The 23,880-nt window shown below is 43.7% G+C and overlaps 1 non-coding gene across 1 annotated transcript; it reads left to right on the plus strand.

The window, feature by feature from the left end:
- Positions 1–7,254: 7,254 nt before the first annotated feature.
- On the plus strand, positions 7,255–7,373 carry LOC131913943 (small nucleolar RNA SNORA32). Its single transcript, XR_009380012.1, has one exon. It is a non-coding gene; the product is annotated as a small nucleolar RNA SNORA32 (small nucleolar RNA).
- The last annotated feature ends 16,507 nt before the right edge of the window (positions 7,374–23,880 follow it).

The following is a 23,880-nucleotide window of genomic DNA, read 5'->3' on the forward strand; positions in this document are numbered from 1 at the left end:
GATGTCAGCCTTGTAGATAGTTAATTCAGAAGGTCCTTTTTTTTTTTTTTTTTTTTTTTTTTTAAATTGAGGATTGAATTGTAGTTCCAGCAGGGCTAGAACTTGTGACCTGGGCTTTTAACGTATAGAAATGTGAGCTAATGGCTGTTGTTTAATTTGCTGGGTTTATAGTAACCCATTATACACAGCAGAAAACTAGTATAAGGGTCGCAGAGATGGTTCAGCAGTTATGACTGCATATTGCTCTTGCAATGGACTCCAATTCAGTTCCTAGCCTCACATCAGGCAGCTCACAACCACCTGCAACTCCAGCTCCACGAGGACCTGACACCTCTGGCTTCTGCAGCCACCTGCACACACATGCACATAGCCGCACAGACACATAATTTAAAAAAATTTAAGACAGGCAGTGATGGCACATGCCTTCAATCTCAGCACTCTCAAAGGCAGGCAGGCGATCTCCATGAGTTCAAGGCCAGCCTTGACTACAGAGTGAGTTCCAGGACGACCAGAGTGTCTTAGTTAGGGTTTCTATTACTGTGAAGAGACACCATGGCCACAGCAACTCTTATAAAGGAAAAACATTGAGTTGGAGTGGCTTATATTTTCAGAGGTTTAGTCCATTATCATCATGGTGCGACATGGTGGTGTGCAGGCAGACGTATTGCTGGAGAAGTAGCTGAGAGTCCTACATCTTGACTCACAGGCAACAGGAAGTGATCTGAGATACTGGGCACAGTTTGAGCATAAATGAGACCTCAAAGCCCACCTCCATAGTGACACACTTCCTCCAACAAGGCATAACCTACTCCAACAAGCCACACCTCCCAATAGTGCCACTCCCTATGAGCTTATGGGAGGCAATTACATTCAAACTACTGTATGGCTACACAAAGAAATTCTGTCTTGAAAAACAAACAGACAAACAAAAAATTTAAATATATGTATTTATTTGAGATATATTTAAAATTAATATAAATACAAAATACTTAAATACATATGACTTTAAAACTAGTGTAACTTTATACTGCCAGAAAGTTTACAATTTGTTTGTATAAACACTTACATTTAGAATATGTATTTAATTAAGCTGTTTTCTACTATGTGTACTGGAGGAAAGAAAACACATAGTGTAAATAATGTGTGCAATCCCTCCCTTTGGGCATTCCTTTCCACAGGCTGTGGGCAGCATCTGCTGGAACCACTATCTGTAACACGTGCCTCAGGAGGCACGATGGACATCTGCTTGCTCGGGTCTCCTCCGAGCTCAACTGGCACATCGTCTCAGAACTCTGTAGGTCTCTTCATATTTGCCAACTCCAGTCCTTCCTGTATCTACTGTCCATACATTATCCTTCATAATAATTTTAAAAAGATGTATAGACAGTTCTTTATTGGCAATTAAAAACTAATTAGGGGCAATTTTGATGATGCCCTGCTTAGGAAGCAGCTTCACTCTACTGGTTTTTCTTATTTAAAATCGGGACTCACCCAGCTATCTCAGTGTAAGGGCATGAGGATAAATGAGTTCACTTGTCTTCATTAGCTTTGAACTTGTGCTGTATGACACGGTAGCCATTAGCCGCCTATAGGGACTTACATTTAAGTTTAAGTTTATTAAAGTAAATAAAAATGTAAAGTTTAGTTCTTCCGTTGCATTATCCATGTTTCAAATGTGTGGCTTGTGATTGTCGGATTAGACAACATAGACACAGAACCCCCATCACCACAGGAAGTTCTGCTGGGTCATGAAGAGACCCGTGTCTTCAATCACCATTCCGTCTGTACTCAAATATTTTTAGCTCATAGATTTTCATCACAGAAGATTTCCCAAAGAAGTGATTGTAAAGTACAACTTTCTGATTTGGTGCCTGTCCTGGATCTCGCTCTGTAGACAAGGCTGGCCTCGAACTCACAGAGATCCTCCTGCCTCTGCCTCCTGAGTGCTGGGATTAAAGGCGTGCACCACCCTCGCCTGGCTGGAAAAGTACAACTTTTACTTTTTTGTTAATTGTAGCATTTATTTTTATTTTTTTGTTATTAAGTAATTTTCTATTTATTTTATATAACAACCACAGATTCCCCTCCCCTCCCTCCTCCTATCCCTAACCCTCCCCCAATGCACACCCCATTCCCGTCTCCTCCAAGGCAAGGCCTCCCATGGGGAGTCAGCAGAGCCTGATACACTCAGTCAAGGCAGGTCCAAGTCCCTCACCCTGCACCCAGGCTGTGTAAGGTGTCCCATCATAGGCAGTGGGCTCCAAACAACCTGCTTATCCACCAGGGACGGATCCCGATCCCACAGCCAGGGAGCCCCTTAAGCAGGTCAAACTAGACATCTGTCTTGTCTATGCAGAGGGCCTAGTCCAGTCCCATGGGGGCTCCACAGCTGTTGTACAACTTTTTAAATCAAATGGTCTGACTTTGAATCCTGGATTCACCACTTGAATGCTCTGTGACCTGAGGATGGTTATTGGGCTTTCCTGCCACATTTTCCATTACGAAGTGGGGACAGTGGCAGGACAGTGTTCCCTAACACTGTTGGAAAGACTGCATAATCTGGGACTGGTGAGGTAGCTCAACAGGGGAGGCTGTCTGCTTTCAAACCTGTCTGCCTAAGATGGATCATCAGGACCCATATGGTGAAAGAAGAGAATGGATTCCCAGGAGTTGTCCTCTGACCTCTACACACACACACACACACACACACACACACACACACACACACAGAGAGAGAGAGAGAGAGAGAGAGAGAGAGAGAGAGAGAGAGATTAAACAATGTAATTTATAGAATGTACTCAGTATGTTTAACTACTATTTTTGTATCAGTGTTTTAAATCAAATTGATATTTGTTACCTCATTAATCTGCAAGTTCATGTATTTGAATTGTCTTGGATCATTTCCTATCATTGCCCTCTCTCTCTGCTGGTGATAAACCTGGGGCTTCATGCATGCTAAGCAAATGCTTTACCATCGTGCTTGTCTCCTCAAGTGTCTCTTTGCCTTGATTCTTCTCTCTTGTCCTGTCTAGAATTCTGGCTCCCTATCCACTGTGTGTTGTCATTTTATCTTCTGTAGCCTTTGAGTCAGTTTGCTTTTCTGTAAAATGAGGGGACAAAGCATATCTATCTCGTAGTCCGATTGTGAGGAATGAGTGAGCTAAGCTGTGTACAACTTTCGCACCAACGGCATGTGTGGGTCCGCTATTAACACTCTCATTGTAGTTCCTTATTTATTTCCAGCCCTTGGAGAGTTCCTTTAACTTATCAGAGATCTTTTAATAGTTTATCTACTCTATTAAAATCAGAAGTTATGCCTCTTTTGGTTGCAAGCTGTGACGTGTACTTTGTGGTTGAACATTTTCCTTTCCCATGTAACACCTCTCACGCCCCTTTAAGGTAGTCTGTAATGTGTGTATTAGTTTGATTTGCATTAAGTACATGACTGAGAGCCCTAAAAATAACCACAGCTTTCAAAAGTGGAAGTTTCTTTCTTAGAGAAAGTAATGAAATATAGAAGGGCGAGGTCTCTGGTAGATATGCTTCTTCTCCATGGTAATCAAGGGTCCAGGCTTCTTTTAATCCCTCCAGCTCTGGCTGCCATTGCCTACAAGTACCAGTCAGGAGAGGAAGTGGATGAGGAAGACTGTTCCTTCTGTTTGGTACACTTCTCTAAAATCATATATGTCATTTCCTATGGGACAGAGCTTAGTCACATGGCTATGTGTGGTGTCATAGGATGCTGAAAGTTTTGTCTATTTATTTATAAACAGATTCTTATTATATAGCCTAGGCTAGCCATAAACTTGTAATCCTTCTGCATCTGCCCTCTGAATGCTGAGATGAGAGACATGTGCCATCATGCCTGATTATTCATGAACATCAAGCAATGAGGACAAAACGGACATGGGGAGATCTAGCAGTCTTTGCTATGGTGCTGGTCCCATGTTGCCTTGAGGATCCTATCTGTCCTATCTTGTTCACTTTGCGGGAAAAGGACTAGTCCTCCTTTACTGGAACTTCTCTGTGGCTACTGAAAATTCTGTACGCCAACACCTCTTAGCCCCATACATTACTAGTCCTGAGAAAAATGGGACCATTGATTTCCCTCTGTCATGACTTAATGAAGAATAGACCTATGTCTGATTCACAGCTCCAAATGCTCTAGAAAACAAATAGAAGATGAGGGTTTTGTTTTAGCCCAGGGTCTCAGAAGTTTCTGTCCCTAATCAGCTGGCTTTCTGGCCTTGGGCCTGTAATGACACAGCACATCCTTATAGGAATGTGTGTGAGGGAGGTGCTCACCTCATGGTGGCCGAAAAGTAAAGGGAGAAAGAGTCGGTGTGTCTACAGTCCCAATATGCACTTTAGTGGTATGCCCCAAATGACCTAACTTCCAGTAAGCCCCACCTACATAGCACCACATTCCAGGGACCTAGATTTAACCCAAGAGACTTCAGGGATATAGCAGATCCAAACTGTAGCAGCACATACTCAATAAAGAACAGAGACGTACATAGTTCGTCTTCTATGCCAAGAGCTGTTCTGGGTGTTTTACATATGAATCTTGAGTTGAGGCTCCTTAAAATTCCTGTTAGCATCTTAGTACCACACAATGTGACTTTATTTGGATTAGAGTTTCTACATATGTAACTACACGAGGTTATGCTGGCGTCGGGTGGGTTCCTATTCCAATATGGCTGGTATCTTATAGAAAAGAGAAATCTGGTCACAGAAACACCTACACAGGGAACAAGCCAAATCAAGTTTGGAGTCAAGGAACTGTGAGAAACCCTGGAGCTTTCTGAGGGGCCAAAGGCTCCCTCTGCCACTGTCTCAGATGCTCAGCCTTCACAGTTGTGAGGCAGTAAATTTTTGTTGTTCAAACCACAAATACTGCAACAGTTCTAGCAACCACAGCAATTTTATACAACATATTCACTCCTTTTAATCTCAACATCTTCTTGTGAGATAGCGGATGTGCCCCCATTTCACAGATGGCAAAGCTGGACGTGCAGTAGTTAAGAAAAACCAGAGTGACAAGGAAAAGCAGGGAGAAAGAGGTTGGAACAAGCTGAAGGAGGGAAGGAGGGGAAGTTTGTAAAAGGTTACAGTGTGGGCTGGAATGCAGAGAAAGAATCAAAGGACAAGGATCTGAATGTGGCCTGCCGAAGAATGACAGAAGTTATAGGTTACTATATATAAAAAACCAACATTTTCATTTTCAGATGTGTGAAGATTTGGGGAAAAAAATGACCTTCTCTCAGGAAAGCTCCCTCATTTTTGACTCTTGAAGATATTTTATTATATTTTGAACCTAAGGCTACAGTTTCTAAGAGCCCTGACCTTGATGTTTCAAGACGGGCCTCATTTTTATTTGAAGAAAAGGGCTAATAATGATCACTTGCTCCATGAGTGGTGTTCTGAAAGGTTTGGATTTTATGCTCATTTGGTCTATAGATTTGCTTCTGATGGGTGAGCCAACACTAGTCCTTTACAAGTTTTTCTATCGTACATCTTACATCTAGTGTATATATGTAGATATACGTATATATGTATATACTTGTGATATGCATATGTGTATGTATACACAGAAGAAGCATACACAATATAGCTGATGTGCAAAGTAGAAGGTGACACACAGATATGATAGGGCCCAGCCTTCTTGAATGCAGAGACCTTCACATGGTACTGTACCATCAATCAGAAGTATGCTTGGATCTTGGGGAGGATGAGGTGTGGAAGTACTTCCAGTGGCACACTGGGACTTTTTGTGTTGTGGTCCATATATGGTTAAAGGTTGTTTTTATCAACAGAGGTATATATTCTCATCAAAGGACACAAAAGGGTTCAGTAGAATTAAAACTGTATCTGCCATCTGGGTATTTGAATTCCTTGTAGTCAGGGACCAGCTGGTGAGCAGAGTTACAGTCTTGGGGCAGTCATCGGCGGGAAGTGAGGCTGCTTTGGTACAGTGGACGAGGGAAGATTAAGAGCAGAACTTGAGAAGGTTTAACCAGTGCGTCTTGGTTCCTGGCTTCCCTTTGATGAGCAATAACTATGAAGAGGCAAGCAGAGCAGACCAGCCCAAGAAGGATATGTTCATCAGGCTAAGAAAACCCAGTTATGAATGAGTCAAACCCTGGTAAGCTGCCATGACTAGCTGTAGGCAGATTTTTCTGTCCCACCTGTCAGTTCCCAAAGAATCACACAGAGACTTCTTAATTATGAAAGCTTGGCTGATAGCTTAGGCTTGTTTCTAACTAGTTTTTATAACTTAAATTAACCCATTTATATTAATTCACTTTCTACCTTGTGGCTTTATTACCTTTACTCTGTACTGCCCATGCTGCTTCCCTGCTTCCTCCATATCTGATTGGTGACTCCACCTTCTTCTTCCCAGCATTCTCTCTGCCCCAAAAATCCTGCCTAGCTATTGGCCATTTATCTTTTTATTAAACTAATCACAGTGACATATCTTCACACAGTGTAAAGGAATATTCCTTGATATTGTATATAGTTTTATTATGATAAATTAAAACACTTTCCTTTTTATTCAGACAAAAGGGGAGAAATGTTGTGAGATATTTGATTACACTGTGTAGAGATGTCACTCTGATTTGGTTTAATAAAAAGCCGAATGGCCAGCCGGGTGGTGGTGGCGCATGCCTTTAATCCCAGCATTCGAGAGGCAGAGGCAGGCAGACCTCTGTGAGTTTGAGGCCAGCCTGGGCTACAGAGTGAGTTCCAGGACAGGCTCCAAAGCTACACAGGGAAACCCTGTCTCGAAAAACCAAAAAAAAAAAAAAAAAGCTGAATGGCCAATAGCTGGCAGAATTTCCAGGCATAGAGGACACCGGGAAGAAGAAGGGCAGAGATGCCAGGGACACAGAGCAAGCAGCATGGGCTTTGCAAAGTAAAGGTAACCAAGCCACAAAAAAGAACATATTTTAAAGGTATGGGTTAATTTAAGTTATGAGAGCTAGTTAGTAGCAAGCCTACACTATCAGCCAAGCTTTCATAATTAATAGTAAGTCTCTGTGATTTGGGAGCTGGATGGCAGGACAGAGAAAGACTCACTACAACTAGCAGATGTGGGAGCTGAGGACAAAAGGAATTGAGGAGGGACAGTGGAGAAAGCACACTCCAAGTACTGCTCCCTAAACACACGTCAGAAAGTGGATTTGCCTCATATAATAAGTAGCTTGACAAACAATGGTGCCACTCAGCTCTCCCTTCAAGAAAGGACTTGCTTGGTCATTCCTAAGGTTTAGAAACTCTTTCTCAATTGTTGTGGACATTACCATGAAAAAAAATTACCCACTAGTTTTCTGCCTGGCTCCTTTCTAGTGATTAGCCTATTGGGAACATTTTATGAATCCTTTTTTAAACTGCTACAGGAGGCAAGCATGACAGCACACACTTGTGATCCCAACTCTTGAAAGGCTGAGGCAGGGAGATTACCATGAGTTCAAGGTCAGCCCAAGCTACACAGCGAGACTCTTTCAAAAGAGCCAAGTAATACCAGAACCACTACTTTTTTATGCCCGTGACTTGATTGGGCACTTCAGTCCACACACAGTGGCAGCCATGTGTGATTTTCCTAATAGCTATTTCATCCAGAACAAGATTTGAGTCATATTTCAGATTCTCACAGTGCATGCCTAGATGTGTAGAGCATTACAAATCCGCGTTGCCTAGCTAATTTGCATTGCAAACTTTCTGGGATGCTAATGACCAGGCGGCGTGTACGTAGAGAGCTGAAGTAGGCTGACTCCAGAACTTCCTTGATTTATGGATGATCATCTCTTTATCTGGGTGTTATCACTATGTAAGGCTGACAAAATAACTGTAGATCTAGCATTAAAGGGCCATCACTAAGATAAATCTTGTCTCGAGTTCCAGAAGAACTAAAATGACCTTGACGGGCCATAGAAAGAATCACATGTGAAATTCCTTAAGCATAAATGTATTGTTCTAGGGATGCAGCTTAGCACCAGAAGACAAATAAAATGCAGCCGTGCATGGGAGCATGGGCCTGCACCCCTAGCTCACTGGAGTCTAAGACAGAAGGATCATGAGTCTGTTCTTTTGTTTGTTTTTCCCAGAGGGTTTCTCTGTGTAGCCCTGGCTGTCCTGGAACTCTCTCTGTAGACCAGGTTGTCCTGGAACTCTACCTACCTCTGCCTCCTGAGTGCTGGGATTAAAGGTGTGTGCCACCAAGCCCAGCAATGTGTTGTTTCTAACCTAGGCTATATAACAAGGCCATGATAAGATCTTATCTCAACAAAACGAGAACACTGACTTGAAAAGAAACGCCATTTTTGCAAGCACCAAAGGTGCTGGAGGCCTTCAGCCTGCGGCTGTGAGTGCCTCCGCTTTGAGACACCTTCAGCCAACGGAGCCAAACAGTGACTCAAGGGCCTGGCTGTGCGCGCTTAGCACGGAGTGTGGATCTCTGTTCTAGAGCTTCCAGTTGGACTAGCAGAGGCCCTGCCTGGTCCACAGAGTAATGAGAGTGCTCCTTTGTTCTTACGGTAGTCATTCCTCTCTATCAATCTTGTTGTTCTCCTGTTTAATCAACCGATTTTAGTTTGGGGGTGGGAGATGGGGGGAATCCAAACCCAGCCCGCTCTGCATAACAAACAACCACGAAACCTCAGGGACACAAAACTGCAGCTCGTCTTGCTGGCTGTGAGTGAGCTGGCCCGCTGCTGGAGTTGTAACCTGAGCTGGGTCACTCAGGTGTCTGTGGTCAGTTGTTTGTTCTATAAACATTTCTGCTGATGTTGTCCTGGGTCGTCTGTCACGGGTGAGAGCCAACTGGCTGTGGGCTGGTCTCGATGCCTCAACTGCGACACGCAGTCTTTTCTTCCCACAGTGTCTCATTTACCAATAGACTCACCTGGGCTGGTTCCTCTGTGGTAAAAGGCTTCCAAGAGAACAAGTTGAAGCAAGCAAGGCCTCATAAGGTCTGACTTGAATTCTTGCGTCACCGTTTCTGCTGCATTCTAATGGCTAAGGCAAAGCTCCAGGCTAGCTTAGCTTTGTGGAAACCACGTCTTGATGGAAGGTCTGAGAAAGCATATAGGAAAATTAACGTGAAGGGAGGCGTAAGAAGTGGGGAATGTTTTGTACTAATCTACTGTGGGGAGAATTCCCAGAAGTGAAATGCTGTGTTCTAGCCTAACAGAAATCAGATCATCTCAGTTTACTATGTTGCTACTGCCTCCCCCAGATCCTCCCTGTGTGTCTGGTTTTGCTTTTCTAATGATTGTTTATTTACTTTTTTTGAGACAGGGTCTCCTGTATCCCATGTTGGCCTTGAATTTGATACGTAGCACAGGACGACCTTGAACTTCTGAACCACCTAAGTGCTGAGATTTCAGGTGTGTACCACCATGCCCAGTTTCTGTAGTTCTAGGGATCAAACCCAGGGCTTCCTGCCTGCTAAGAAAGCATTGTGCCAACTAAGCAAAAGGAGTGTTTAGGAGGTGGACCTGGCTAGTATGTCAGTAAGCAAGAGTGTTAGCAATCAGGCCCTGCACCGGCCTGCCCTCAGGGGTGAGCATCATCATCAGCCCCCAAACCATGACACATTCCCACTGTCTGCATGAGCCATGCATTCTCCCTATGCGCATGTGCTGTATGCCCTAATAAAAACCCAGTGCCTTCTCTCCCTGTTCCTTTCCCCCCTCCACCCTTGCTCAGAGGCAGCCCCTGCACCACACCCCCAATAGACCTCTTGCATGACAGCTGTTGCTTGGTGTGGCTTTGTGGTGCAACTTGGCTCTAACCTGCCAAGTTGTCTTCTGCCACTTAAGCCATTCCAATGGGCCTCTGGAAGTAATACCTGGCTCCTGATCCCCGAGTCTTCCTGTTCCACCGTGATGTGAAGGTTTCAAAAGCTCATGCCATTCCCAGGCGCTCTCTCTCTCTCTCTCTCTCTCTCTCTCTCTCTCTCTCTCTCTCTCTCTCTCTCTCTCGTGCTTGTGGATAGAGATGTGAACTCTCAGCTACTGCTCCGGCACTGTGCCTGCTTGCCAGCCTTTCTGTTGCCTGCTGCCATGCTCCCTGTTGTGATGATTGTCTTAGTCTTAGTCACTGTTCTATTGCTGTGAACAGATACCATGACCACAGCAACTCTTACAAAAGAGAGCATTTAACTAGGGCTTGCTTACAGTTTCTGAGGTTCAGTCCATCATCATGGTAGGTGCATGGTAGCACACAGGCAGACATGGTACTGGAGAAGTAGCTGAGAATTCTACATCTGGATCCTCGGGCAGCAGGAAGAGACATTGGGCTTGGAATGGGCTTCTGAAACCTCAAAGCCCACCCCCAATGACACACTTCCTCCAACAAAGCCCCACACCTATTCCCACAAGGGCTCACTCCCTAGTAACTAAGTAACATGAGCCTATGGAAGCCATTCTTATTTAAACTACCACAGTGATCATGGACTCTAACCCTCTGGAACCATGAGCCCCAAGTTGCCTTGGTCATAGTGCTTTGTCACAGCAACAGAAAAGTACCTAAAACACCCCTTTAAATTGTTCTATCAGGTACTGTGACCACAGCAACAAAAAAAGCAAGTAGTCCACATTCACGGGCCCACCATCCGACGTTAATTATTCTCAGTGTCCTGCAACGGTAAGAGCCAAGTTTTGAAGATACCGTTGTACTGGGTGGTTTTGTGTGCAACTTGGTACAAGCTAGAACCGTTGGAGGAAGGAGCCTCAGTTGAGAAAATGCATCCTTGAGATCCAGTTTTAAGGCAGTTTCTCATTTAGTGATTGATGAGGGAGGGCCCAGCCCAGGGTGGGTGATGCCATCCCTAGGCTGCTGGTCCTGGGTTCTATAACAAAGCAGGCTGAGCAAGCCGTGGGAAGCAAGACAGCAAGGAGCTCCCCTCCACGGCCTCTGCATCAGCTCCTGCCTCCGGGATCCTGACCTGTTTGAGTTCCTGTCCTGACTTCCTTCAGTGATGAACAACAATGCTGAAGTGTAAGCCAAATAAACCCTTTCCTCCCCAACTTGCCTTTTGGTCATGGTGTTTCATTACAGCAATAGAAACCCTAAGTAAGACACAGTACTTTCAAAGCTATAGTTATAGTTGGCTCATTCTTACTTTTTCTTCTTTGAAATCTTCAGCAGTAAACTTTTAATTCCAGTTATTTTATGTTTAAGTGACAAGAGTTAAGACTCAAACTTTCAGCAGAAAAAAAAGTTATGTTTGTCCAATCATTAAATATCTATTGTGCTTCTGGTTGCCCAACATTGCAACACGTGTGTATTTATATAGTTGTGCTGGCTAGTTTAATGCCAACTTGATACAAGCTGGGAAAAGGGAATCAATTGAGGTTATATCCATACCAGATTGGCCTGTAGACATTTTCTTGATTAAATGATTGACGTGGGAGGGTCCAGATCACTGTGGGCAGTGCCGCTTCTGGGCTGGTGGTCCTGAATCCTATATGAAAAAAAAGCTGAGCAAGCCAGTAAGCAGCATTCCTGTAGATGGATTTTTTTTTTTTGGGGGGGGCTGCCAGCTCACAAAAAATGACAGGAGACTTATTATTAATTATGAAAGCTTGGCCTTAGCTTAGGCTTGTCCATAACTAGTTCTTATAACTTAAATTAACCCTTATCTTTTAATCTGTGTTCTTTTACATGGCTTGGTTACCTTTACTCTGTACTGCCCATCCTGCTTCCTCTCCATCTGGCTGGCGACTCTGCCTTCTTCTTCCCAGAGCTCTCTCTGTCCAGAAGTCCTGCTCATACCTAGCTATTGACCACTTAGCTTTTTATTAAACCAATCACAGTGTCACATCTTCACACAGTATGAAGGCATATTCCACAACACATTTCTCTATGGTTTGTGCTTCAGTTTCTGCCTCCGGGTTCCTACCTTGAGTTCCTGCCCTTTCTTTCCTTGGTGATAGAGTTTGTGACCTGAGAGTTATAAGAGGAAATAAACCTTTTTCTCTCCAAGTTGTTTATGGTCATGGTGTCTTATCACAGCAACAGAGACCCTAAAGTAATAGTATATTTTTGTAGTGTTTAATTGGCACACCATTTTGCTGTAGGATAGAGTTGTAAATTTAAAATAAGAAGCCAGGCCGGGCGGTGGTGGCACACACCTTTGATCCCAGCACTTGGGAGGCAGAGGCAGGTGGATTTCTGTGAGTTTGAGGCCAGCCTGGGCTACAAAGTGAGTTCCAGGAAAGGCGCAAAGCTACACAGAGAAACCCTGTCTTGAAAACAAACAAACAAACAAACAAACAAATAAACTAAGAAGCCAACAGTATTTTCCTGGATCTAGTGACACAGCTCAGCAAGTAAAGGCGTTGGCTGCCAAGCCTGATGACCTGAGTTCGATCCCAGGGACCTACATGGTGGAAGGAGAGAACTGACCCCTAATGGTTGTATAAACACACACACACACACACACACACACACACACACACACACACACACACACACTGAAGCATGATTCTCATTAGTCTTATTAAATAAAAACCCGGAGTCAGATATCAGGGTGAAAGCTGAAAGATCAGAGAAGCAGAGCAGCCAGCCACCAGAGAGTTCTTACCTCTACAAATCCTCAGACTGAATGGGGGCCCCAGGATCCTGTCTCCACCTCCCTAGTGCTGGGATTAAAGTCTCCCAGGTGCTGGGATCAAAGGCGCGCACCACCACCACCCAGCTCTGTTTCTCTTTTAGACTGGATCAATCTCATGTAGCCCAGGGTGGCCTTGAACTTCTGATCTTCCTGCTTTCTCCTTCCAAGTGCTGGGATTAAAGGTGTGTGCCACCACTACCTGGCCTCTGTGATTAGCTAGTGGCTAGCTCCACCCTCTGATCTCCAGGCAAGCTTTATTTGTCAGAACACAAACAAAATATCATGCAACACACACCTGGTAATAAAAATGAGTAAATAAATATAACTTTTTAAAAAGAATATTTTCCTTAGTAACAAGTGTACTTTTTGATATCTCAGTAATATGTTTAGTATCTTACAGCTTTGAAGGTGAATCATGTTCCTGCCTGATCTCATCCCATGTTTCTTACAATTCTCCTTCTGTGTGTAGGCTCTTGTGCACTTGGGTAGTGTCTTAGCCAGGGTTCTCTAGAGCAGCAGATCTTATAGAATGGATCTGTACTGTCTTCCAGGGCACACTCAGAAACCTTTAGGCTCTGCGCATCTGGAGCTGGTCAGTTTTATCACTGAGTCCATTGTTGTCCTTCACTATGTTCTGAGATGCTAGAGACGCTGGAAGTTGGTTAATCTTGTCAGGGAGCTCATTCTCCTCCTTGATCTGTTTATTCAGAGATGCGAGAGCAGCCAACCAGCATCATCCATTTCCTTATTTTTCCACACATTGTTACAAGTTTTATATACAGAGTCACCAAATCTGTTGCATCTCACAATTGGTAAATCAGGTTAATAAAATGCATTTTTCTCCTTAAGTTTATAAAATAGTTGGTACCATGCTGGATGGTGGTGGTGCACGCCTTTAATCCCAGCACTCAGGAGGCAGAGCCAGGTGGATCACTGTGAGTTCGAGGCTAGCCTGGTCTACAGAGCAAGATCCAGGACAGGCACCAAAACTACACAGAGAAACCCTTGTCTCAAAAAATAAATAAATAAATAAAAAATAAAAATAAAAATAAAATAGTTCATACCATGGACTTTCAGTACTCTCCAAGGTTCCAGGAGAGGCTTCAGTACCTATAGGTATTGGCAAATCAGAAAGCTTATTAAAAGCCTTAAAAATTTATCTTTATACTTCTGTTGCTCTAGAACTACTTATGATACCAAAATCTTTCTTTACCAATCAGGTTTCTTTGAGGAACATAACTTATGTAATAAATATATAATGTAATATATAATATGTATATATTATATATTTAATATTATCTGTTATATATTCATCATATATGTTAATATATCATACATCAATATATAATATATTATATTAACATATAATGTTCTATATTTATAATAATAAATCCCATATGTATAGGGATTATTAGAATGGGTCACACGCTGTGGTCCAGCTAGTCCAACAATGGCTGTCTACCAATGGAAGGTCCAAGAATCCAGTAGTTGGTCAGTCCATGAGGCTAGATGTCTCAGCTGATCTTCGGTCTACAGAGGAATCCCAAATAAGCAGGTTGTAATGCCAGTGAAGGAATGGACTCTCCAGTGAGACAAGAGCAAGCAGGCAAAGGGAGCAAGCTTCCTTTTTCCATGTCCCTTAGATAGGCTACTAGCAGAAGATTGGCCCAGATTAAAGGTGGATCTTCCCACTTCAAGGGATCCAGATTAGAAGTGGGTCTTCCCACTTCAAATGATTTAATGAAGAAAAAAATCCCTCACAGGTGTGCCCAGCCTCTTGGGTTTTAGTTAATTCCAGATGTAGCTGACAACCAAGATAGCCATCACAGGTAGGTAGTCCACCACACCTTTGCTTTTCTTTCACACAACCGAATTGCTATTGCTTGTAATTCCTACCTGATTTTTGTTTTGTTTTGTCTTGGTCTCTGTTTCCTGTGCTTTTGTGGTGAGGTGGGTATCTTTCACTATAAATAGCTTTATTGAAACATACAATTCATATATCAAGAAATTTGTCTTTCAGTATATTTAACATACCATAACTTAATCTCGTTATTTTAGAATAAAATATCTTGGTGGGTCAGAAAGTAGACAGCTTATTAGAAGTGGAGTCATTATGACTCTTGAGGTTTTTCCCTAGTGAGCCATATCACCAGGCCTGTATCTCAAGGGCTCCAACACCTCCCCAGACAGTGCCATGAGCTGGCAACCAAGCTTTTAAACACATGAGCCTGTAGGGACATTTTACGTTCGAACCTCACCTTAACACTTCCCGTGCTGAGTAACGCTCAGCGTCAACTTGACTGGATTCAGATGCACACTCGGACATGTCTGTACAAGCCTTTCCAGAGAAGCATAACTCAGGAAGGAAGACCCACCCAGGATGTGGATCACACGCTCAGGGAGGAAGGGGAAGGCCAGCTGAGTGTGAGAATCTCTGCTCTCTGCTGCCTGGTCTGTGGAGATGTGAGAGTCCCAGCTGCCTGCTTTCACCACAGTGAACTTCCACCATGGAGTGTGCCGTAGCAGAATAGGTCCTTCTTCATTGACATTGCTTTTGTACTTCGTCACAGCAACAGGAAACGCCACTAACACATCGCCACTCCTGCCTGCCCCTTGTAACCACTAAGCTGTGCTTTGTCTCTGTAGACCAGCTTTTCTGGACGTGGAATGTCCACAGGATCACATATCAAAGGAATCTTTTGTCTCTGGCCTCTTTAACTTAGTACAATGTCTTCAAGGTTCATATATGAGGGAACATGCAACCATTCTTCAATTTTTATTGCTGAATAATGCTCTATGTGCCATGTTTTGCTTATCTACTCACCAACTGATGAATGTTTAGTTTTATCTACTTTTAAGGTATTAAAAAAAGCCACCCACTAAGAGCATTTAGGTAGATTGTGAGGGGCTATAATTACAATTGACTGTTTCTCTCAGATATTCCCTGAGAATGATAATTGCTATGTTAAGTGTTGACTCTAAGTTTAACTTTTTGAGGAACTGTCAAACTGTTCTCCAAACTGGATACGCCATTTCACATGTCCCAGGCATGCATGGCCCTATCATCCATTTACATGAAGATATGTTTTAGAAAAAAAAAATAGCTATTGTAGTAGTATGTCATATAATTGTTTATTTACATGTCCCTAGGAACAAATTAAAGTAAACACCTGTTTGTGTTTGCTCTGTTATTCTCCCTTCTCTCTCCCTTCTTCTCTCTCCCTCCTTCTCTGTCTCTCTGTCTCTGTGTGTGTGTGTGTGTGCATGTGTGTGTGTGTGTGTGTGTGTGTGTGTGTGCAACAATTGGCCATTCAGCTCTTTATTAAACCAATCACAGTGACACATTTTCACACAGCGTACAGAAATATTCTGAAACGTCTCTCTCTCCCTTCCTCCCTCACTCTCTCTTTTTCTTTCTTTCCTCTCTTGACCAGGTCTTGCTATATAGCCCTGGCTGGCCTTGAACTCACAATTCTCTTGCCTCTGCCCTGAGTGCTGGGATTACAAGTATGTGCTACCATGCCTGGCTCCTTTTATGTATTTGCCTTCCTTTGAGAATTTGGAGAATGCCATTTAAAAAAAATAATAGTCAAAAGCCTTAATGGTCTTTTATGTTTAATTTTTACATTTGTTTATTTATTGCATAGCAGTGTGGGGTGCATGAATACCATGGGACATGTATGGAATCACAGGACAACTTTGGGAGCTGATTTTCTTCTTCTACCATGTAGGTCCTGGGGATAGAACTCAGGTCATCAGACTTGATGTGCTGGCTCATGAATGTCAATTTTTTAAATTAGGCTAATTTATAATTTTTATTACTTGCTTTTGTGTGTGGATGTGTGCATGTGAATGCAAGCGCCCTTGTAAGTGTGAAGAGGTGTCAGATCCCCTGGAAGTGGGGTTACATGCACTTGTGATGCACCCGACATGGGTGCTGGGAACCAAGCTCCAGTCCTTTGCAAGAACAGCAAGCACTCTAAACCACTGAGCGGCACTGCTCTCCAGCCCTGAAAATACCAGTTTTTAAATTGGATTTTGTTTGTTTGTTTTTGAGACAGGGTTTTTTGTGTAGCCTTGGCTATCCTAGATCTTGCTCTGTAGACAAGGCTGGTCCCAAACTCACAGAAATCCTCTTTCCTCTGCCACTGTGCTGGAATTAAAGGGATGAGCCATCACCACCTGGCAAATTAGATTTTTTTAAATTTCTGGATTAAGCTTTTTATAGACTCTTCTATTCTCTCTCTCTCTCTCTTTCTCTCTCTCTCTCTCTCTCTCTCTCTCTCTCTCCCTCCCTCCCTCCCCCAAGGATGCTCCTCTCTTCATCTCCCCAACGCTGGGATTGTAGGCTTGCACCCCCACGTCCAGCTTTTTACCTGCGTGGTAGGACAAGTTCAGGGCCTCCTGCTCACATTGTTAGCACTTCGATGACTAAGCCACCCAACTCACAATCTCGGATTCTGATTTTCTTTATCAAATATATGATTTGGGAATATTTTATCTTATCTTTTTACTTTTTCTTTTTCACAGATAAGTCTTGGTTTTTACAACTAAAGAAACAAAAAAGCAACAACAACAACAAAAAACTTTGCTGCCCAGCAGTGGTGGTGCACACCTTTAATACCAGCATTTGGGAGGCAGAAGCCGGCAGATCTCTGTGAGTTCGAGGTCAGCCTGGTCTACAGAGAGAGTTTCAGGACAGCCAGGGATACACAGGGAGACCCTGTCTTGAAAAACCAAACCAACCAAACCCTAACTTCATGATTTTATGAAGCTTTCTGGCCTGTGTCTGTGCCTTCACCGCTCTTACAATCAACCTCCTGCTCTTCAGCAGGGAAGGCGTGCTCGACCCCGTCACCAACACTTTTAGTGTATGCGGAACCCCTACAGCCCTGGCGACTGCAAGCTCTTCTCCACTTTTGAAACTCTCATAAGGACTTTGGGTCTCACAGCAAGAACCCCTCAAAGTCGGCCTGGGCACATACCACATGTGGATTTTGGTGGTTTCCCAACCTTCTTGGTATAAAGATAAACAATCATATTACCAGAGGTTCTGTTTATGTTTGAGGTCATGTGCAGGAAAGCCGGAAACAGTATGTCAAACGCTGAGCCGTTCAAAGTGCTTCCAGACACTGCCCCCGGACGAGGAAAAAGTGACTTCACTTTTAAAATGTTATTTTTATTTTATGTGTATAGGTGTTTTGCCCTGCATGTATGTTTGTGTGATACACGAATACTGGGTGCCTGCAGAAGAGAGGCATCAGAACCCCTGGAGCTGGAGTTGTAGACCGGGTGAGCCTCCATGTGGGTGCTGGGAATTGAACCCAGGTCCTCTGCAAAAGCAACAAATGCTCTTAAGCACGAGCAATCTCTCCAGGCCTAAGGACACAGATATTTCACACTGCATTTTATGTTTTCTATCTTTATTTTTCTTTTTTGAGACAAAGTCTCCCCATACAGCCCTAGCTGGCCTGGAACTTGCCATGTAGACTAGGTTAACCTCTAAGTCACAAAGATCTCCCTGGCTCTGCCTCCAAGTGTTGGAATTAAAGGCATATTCCTTCAGGTCCAGCAATACCATGTTTTTTTGTTTTTGTTTTTTTGTTGGTTTTTTTTTATGTGTTTTGAAATTCTATTTTTTACATATAGTTTTTAAAAAGTAATCTAGCTTTATTTTTTGAGGTTTTAATATAATTACATCATTTTCCCTTTCCTCCCTCCCAACTCTCCCATATATACCCCCTTGCTCTCTTTCAAATCCATGGTCTCTTTTTCTTTCATTATTTGATATATATATATATATTCCTAAACACACACATATATACATATATGTATGTATATGTATATACATAACTACATACATATATATTTTATATATAAACTATATATGTAACTACACCCTGCTCAGTCTGTATATTTTTTTTTTTTTTTTTTTTTTTTTTTTGGTTTTTCAAGACAGGGTTTCTCTGTGTAGCTTTGTGCCTTTCCTGGAACTCGCTTTGGAGACCAGACTGGCCTTGAACTCACAGAGATCCACCTGCCTCTGCCTCCCGAGTGCTGGGATTAAAGGCGTGCGCCACCACCGCCCGGCTAGTCTGTATAATGTTACTTGTATGTGTTTTCAGGGCTGACCATTTGGTATTGGTTAACCGGTTGGTGTGCTCTTCTTCCAATCTCAGTGTTCCTCAGTTGTAGTTCTTTGTCTTGACTTGAGGCCTTGTGAGCATCCCCTGTCCACAGCATGTCTACTGGTAAAGGTCATGTTGAGGCAGTCTCGTTGGCGAGACTCTATGGGTGTAACTTCTGATATTCCTAGGAGACACACTCTCACAGCACCCCCCCCCCTCCCCGGGCTCTTACAACCTTTTCATCCCCTCTTCCGCAATGCCCCTGAGCCTTAGGTGCAGGAGTTGTGTTGTAGATGTATCAGTTGGGACTTGGTTCTACAATTCTTCATTTTGATCAATTGTGGCTTTCTTTAATGGTCTCCATCTATTGCAAAGAGAAGTTTCCTTGATGGTGGTGGGGGGGGGGTGAGAACTATCCTTATCTGTGGGCATAGTGATAAATATTTAGAATGTAGTTAAGGATTATGTTGGTTTAGTAAAGTGGCAGTTGTAGGTTCTTGGTTTGAAAGAAAATGCCCCCAAAGGGAGTGGCACTCTTAGGAGGTGTGGCCTTGTTGGAGGAAGTGTGTCACTGTGGGGGTGGGATTTGAGGTCTCCTATGTTCAAGCTACCCCCAGTGTCACAGTCCGCTTCCTGTTGCCTGCAAGATGTAGAACTCTCAGCTCCTCTCCAGTACCATGTCTGCCTGAACACCGTCATATCCCACCATGATGATAACGGACTAAACCTCTGAAACTATAAGCCGCCACCTCAATTCAGTCTTTTCCTTTATAAGAGTTGCTGTGGTCATGGTGTCTCTTCACAGCAATAGAAACCCTAACTAAGACAGGTTGGTACCAGCATAGTGGGGTGTTGCTGTGACAGACTTGACCATGTTTTTGGGAATGACTTTGGAACTTTGGACTAGAAAAGCTACTGAGGGTTGAGACCTCAGTGGGATGTTCTGTGGGAGTTTGGAAGGTAAGAATGTTGAGAGCAGTGCAGAAGATGGAGGCTGGGCTTGTGAAACTTCAGAGGGAAGTTTAAAGACTCTATCAGGGCCATTTGCTATTTTGATTTAAGATTCTGTGGTTCTGATTAGCTGGGGTGGAAGAATCAGCTGTGATTAACAAGATACCAGAACTACTAAAGTGAAACCTTTACATTACTGGGATAATTGGTGCTGGTTAGCTGGAGCTAAGAAATTAGTGATGATTAAGAAGAGGGTAACATCATAGAGGTGAAATCTTCTGGGAAGTATTTTCTGAGAGCACAGAGAAGCTGGGTTCCAGAGGCAGCCATGGTTGTACCTCATATTGGCAGTCAGACTTGGTGATGTGTAAGTGTCACCCAGATGGTTCTGGTTTTGAAGACGTGAAGGGGTCATGGAGAGCAGTTGAGGCTTGGCACTGTGAGAGGCCAGGAGAGGCCACTGGTGACGGTACAGCCTCAGTGGCAGCTGAAGGCCCAGGACTGAAGGGATCAGGCAAAGAAGTTGAGGCTTGGCACCATGAAGAGAGCCTATGAGAGGTTATTATGAGAGGTTATTGGTGAAAGTGCAGCAGAGGACCTCAGCATTTTGGAGATGCCAGTACCTTGGGAAAACCACCAGGAACAGTAGCAGCAGTGGAGTGGAGCCAGCTGGAGCTTAGAAGACAAGTTGTGTGTACTACAGAGGGCAGGCTGGAGAAGTGACCCCAGCCCTTTGGAGGAGTTCAGAAGATTGTGAGTGAATCCCAGATAAATGGACATGGAGTTATTTATATTGTTGGAGTTTGGTTTCATTTGGTTCAGATTGTAACAGTGCCCTGGTTCTTCCATTTTAAAGAAAGTATTTAATTTTGATTTTTAAGGGAACCCACTTGAACTTTTTTTTTTTTTTTTTTTTTTTTGGTTTTTCGATACAGGGTTTCTCTGTGTAGCTTTGCGCCTTTCCTGGGACTCACTTGGTAGCCCAGGCTGGCCTTGAACTCACAGAGATCCGCCTGGCTCTGCCTCCCGAGTGCTGGGATTAAAGGCGTGCACCACCACCGCCCGGCCCCACTTGAACTTTTAAAAGAGATTGTATATTTTAGAGAGACTCAAATTCTAATGTATTTGAATTTGTAAAGACTGTGGGACTTTTAAAATTATTTATGACTTTAATGTGAGATCTTGGGGATGAATAAGAAAGGAAGGGCTGAGGCTTAATAGTGAAGTGTTTATGTGTCAAGTTGACAAGGGGTCAGTTGTACTGGCTGGCTTTGTGTGTCAACTTGAAATAAGCTACAGTCGTCAGCGGAAAGAGACTCAGTTGAGAAAATGCTTCAGTGAGATCCAGCTGTAAGGTGTTGTGGGTGGTCAGCTCCCACCTTTTAAAGGATTCCTATAAGGAAGAGAGAAGAATAAGAAACTTTTAGATAGTGGACAGGAGACAGACAGAAACATAGGACAGCTTTGGGAGGACCTGCATCAAAATCCACCAGCCCCTTCTGTCTCTTCAAAAGGGCTTTTAGTAACAATGCCAATTTAGTAACAATCCCCCTTGCTAGACCAAAGCACAGCCGAGTGCAGACCCTTCCAAACACCTGGTAACCATGCCCATGGCCCAATCATTCCCCTATGCAGCCCTGCTGGGTAAAGCAAGCTCTGATTCTAAGTTCTCACTAGGAAACCTCTGTGTGCACAGGTGGTGCCATCCCTGGGCTGCTGGTCCTGGGTTCTGTAAGAAGATGGGCTGAGCACACCATGGGAAGCAAGCCAGTAAGCCGTTCTTCACCACCATGCCCTCTGCATCAGCTCCTGCCTCCAGGTTTCAGCCCTGCTTGAGTTCCTGCTCTGACTTCCTCCAATGATAGACTATGATCTGGAAGTGTAAACCAAATAAATCTTTTCCTCCCCAACTTGCTTTTTGGTCATGGTGTTTCGATGCAGCAGTAGAAACCCTAACTAAGACAGACCGATCTCCGAAATCCATGAGCCCACGGGTCAGAGCTGAATCTGACCTGAAAACCTCCTCCCTGAGGACATGAGGACTAGTTCTCGTGGTACCAGAAGGCACTGCGCAAGCTTCCAAAGAAGGAAAGCAACCAGGAGTCCTGCCCAGCTATGACACCTGTGAACCACAATGATGACCAGCATGGCACAATAACCGTAAGTTTCCAATAGTGGCATGCATATCTTGGTGGTAATCAACAGTTCTAATTGGACTCGAGGGCCTCTCAACAAGAGGAAAATCATGCCTGGTACTGGAAATCTTACAAAGAGTTTTATAATACATGTTGAGTAAATTTTTGTAGATGAAATGAGGTAGGGAGTCAGATTTATTCTTTTATACAGGAATATTCAGTCATTAAAAGCGATTTTTTTCTCCATTGAATTACCTCATCACCCTTGTCTGTGGCTGTATCTTTATTGTGGAACTTCCTAACTTTTGCTTTGTTTTGTGGTAAACTGGTCTTTATTGCATGAACTTTTCCTGGGGAGACATGAATAGACATCTCCTCAGCTCAGATAAGACACCAAAGACAGACCAAGGGAATGGTTCTACCCAAGTGTAGCTTAAAGAGCCAATCAGTTTATTGCACTTACTAGCAGGAGGAGCATGGGCAAGTGGTGACTTGGAGGTGTCCCCAAGCAACTGCATCACCAAATAATCTCACTCCAGTGTGTGTGTGACAACATCTCCAAGGCTGCATTGATGGAGCCCTTCTCCCGATTTTGTCCATTTTCTGCTGCCTATGTATGATAGACCCTCCTAAGACCACAAGCGGCTGTGGCAGAATTACACACCCCTGAGGGGGTGGTATAGGCATGAGCGTCGGGAAGCTCAGGTGAATCTAATGACCCACCCTGCCCCTCTGTCTATGAGGGAATGCCAAGAGGCCCAGGGCTGCTTGTGTGCGATCACACTGCTCTGATGGAAATGGTGACAAATGGCGTCAAGCTCAAGGACGGCCCTCTACAGCCATCTTTCTCTTTTATTGGAGGACAAGGAATGTATCTTGTTCATTGAAAATGGCAAATACACACACACACACACACACACACACACACACACACACACACATATATATATATGAAAAGGACTGCAATAGTTCCTGACAGTAACCATCCATGTCTTTCCTTCTTTGGTCTCTTCAAGGGATCATTTGTGTGGTTCTTGGCACATAGTTAGAAATAAGATTTGCTAAGTGTGAGTGTAAGCACGCACCCCTAAGAGGGTGTGGACCTCCCAACTCTGATTGCATGGGAGACACAGGGAAGTTTTCAGGGATCCCCAAACTAAAGGTCTGGAAATACTAGACTGACCCCGATAGCCACGCTGCCGTCAGGGAGGGGCCTCCAAATTATTCCTCCTTCCTGAAAGCCAAAGACAGATACACTTCTCCTTAAAGGGAGCCCAAACATGGAGGACAATCCTGAGTGCTCGGGATTCTATCACCCCTTTTCAATGTTCAGCTATCCAAGAGTCCACTTATTTAACCGCTCACACAGTAGCAGCACTTTAACATGTGGATCTGACCTCAATTTCTGAAAATTGAATTTTGTTCTTATCTGCCTAAAAACAGAAATACTTTTCTCAGGCAGCAACAGTCACCACTGCAGAGGCAAAGCAACAATGCCGGCGTTTCTGCCTCTGGTGACCCCCCTCTCCCTTTCTTCTTCTAGCATGCTGAACGTCGGGCACTCGGGCACTCTCACAAGCTCTCCGAAAGAGAGCAGGAGGCTGCAGATAAAGGCCCGTTCATCCCACGCAGCCCTTTCCTAAGGGTTTCGGTATCTTTTTGTGACATTCCAGAATCTGCCCTCTGTGCGAAATTTCCTACGTGCACCCAATGAACCTTAGATGTGTGTTATAGGGTACACATAATGACTTTGGTTACATTGCTCTTTCCAGCTTTGGAGCAGTGTTCAGGGGGTAGGCCCCACAGTTAAGTGCTTCAAATTACAGCCTCAGACTTCACAGCCAGCTCTCCCACCACTTGGCCAAATCACCTCCCTACAAATAATCGGGTATGGGACTCCTTAAACACATTTTCTTCCTGGACTTCTAGGGATTGTGGCCTTTTCCTAACCCCCTATTAGCTGGAATACAGGGAGGCTTTATTCATTTATTTGTGTATTTATTTATTTATTTATTTATTTACAGAGCCAGAGATAAGCCTCTCC

This window comes from Peromyscus eremicus, chromosome 6 (assembly GCF_949786415.1).
Source record: "Peromyscus eremicus chromosome 6, PerEre_H2_v1, whole genome shotgun sequence".
Lineage (NCBI taxonomy): Eukaryota > Metazoa > Chordata > Mammalia > Rodentia > Cricetidae > Peromyscus > Peromyscus eremicus.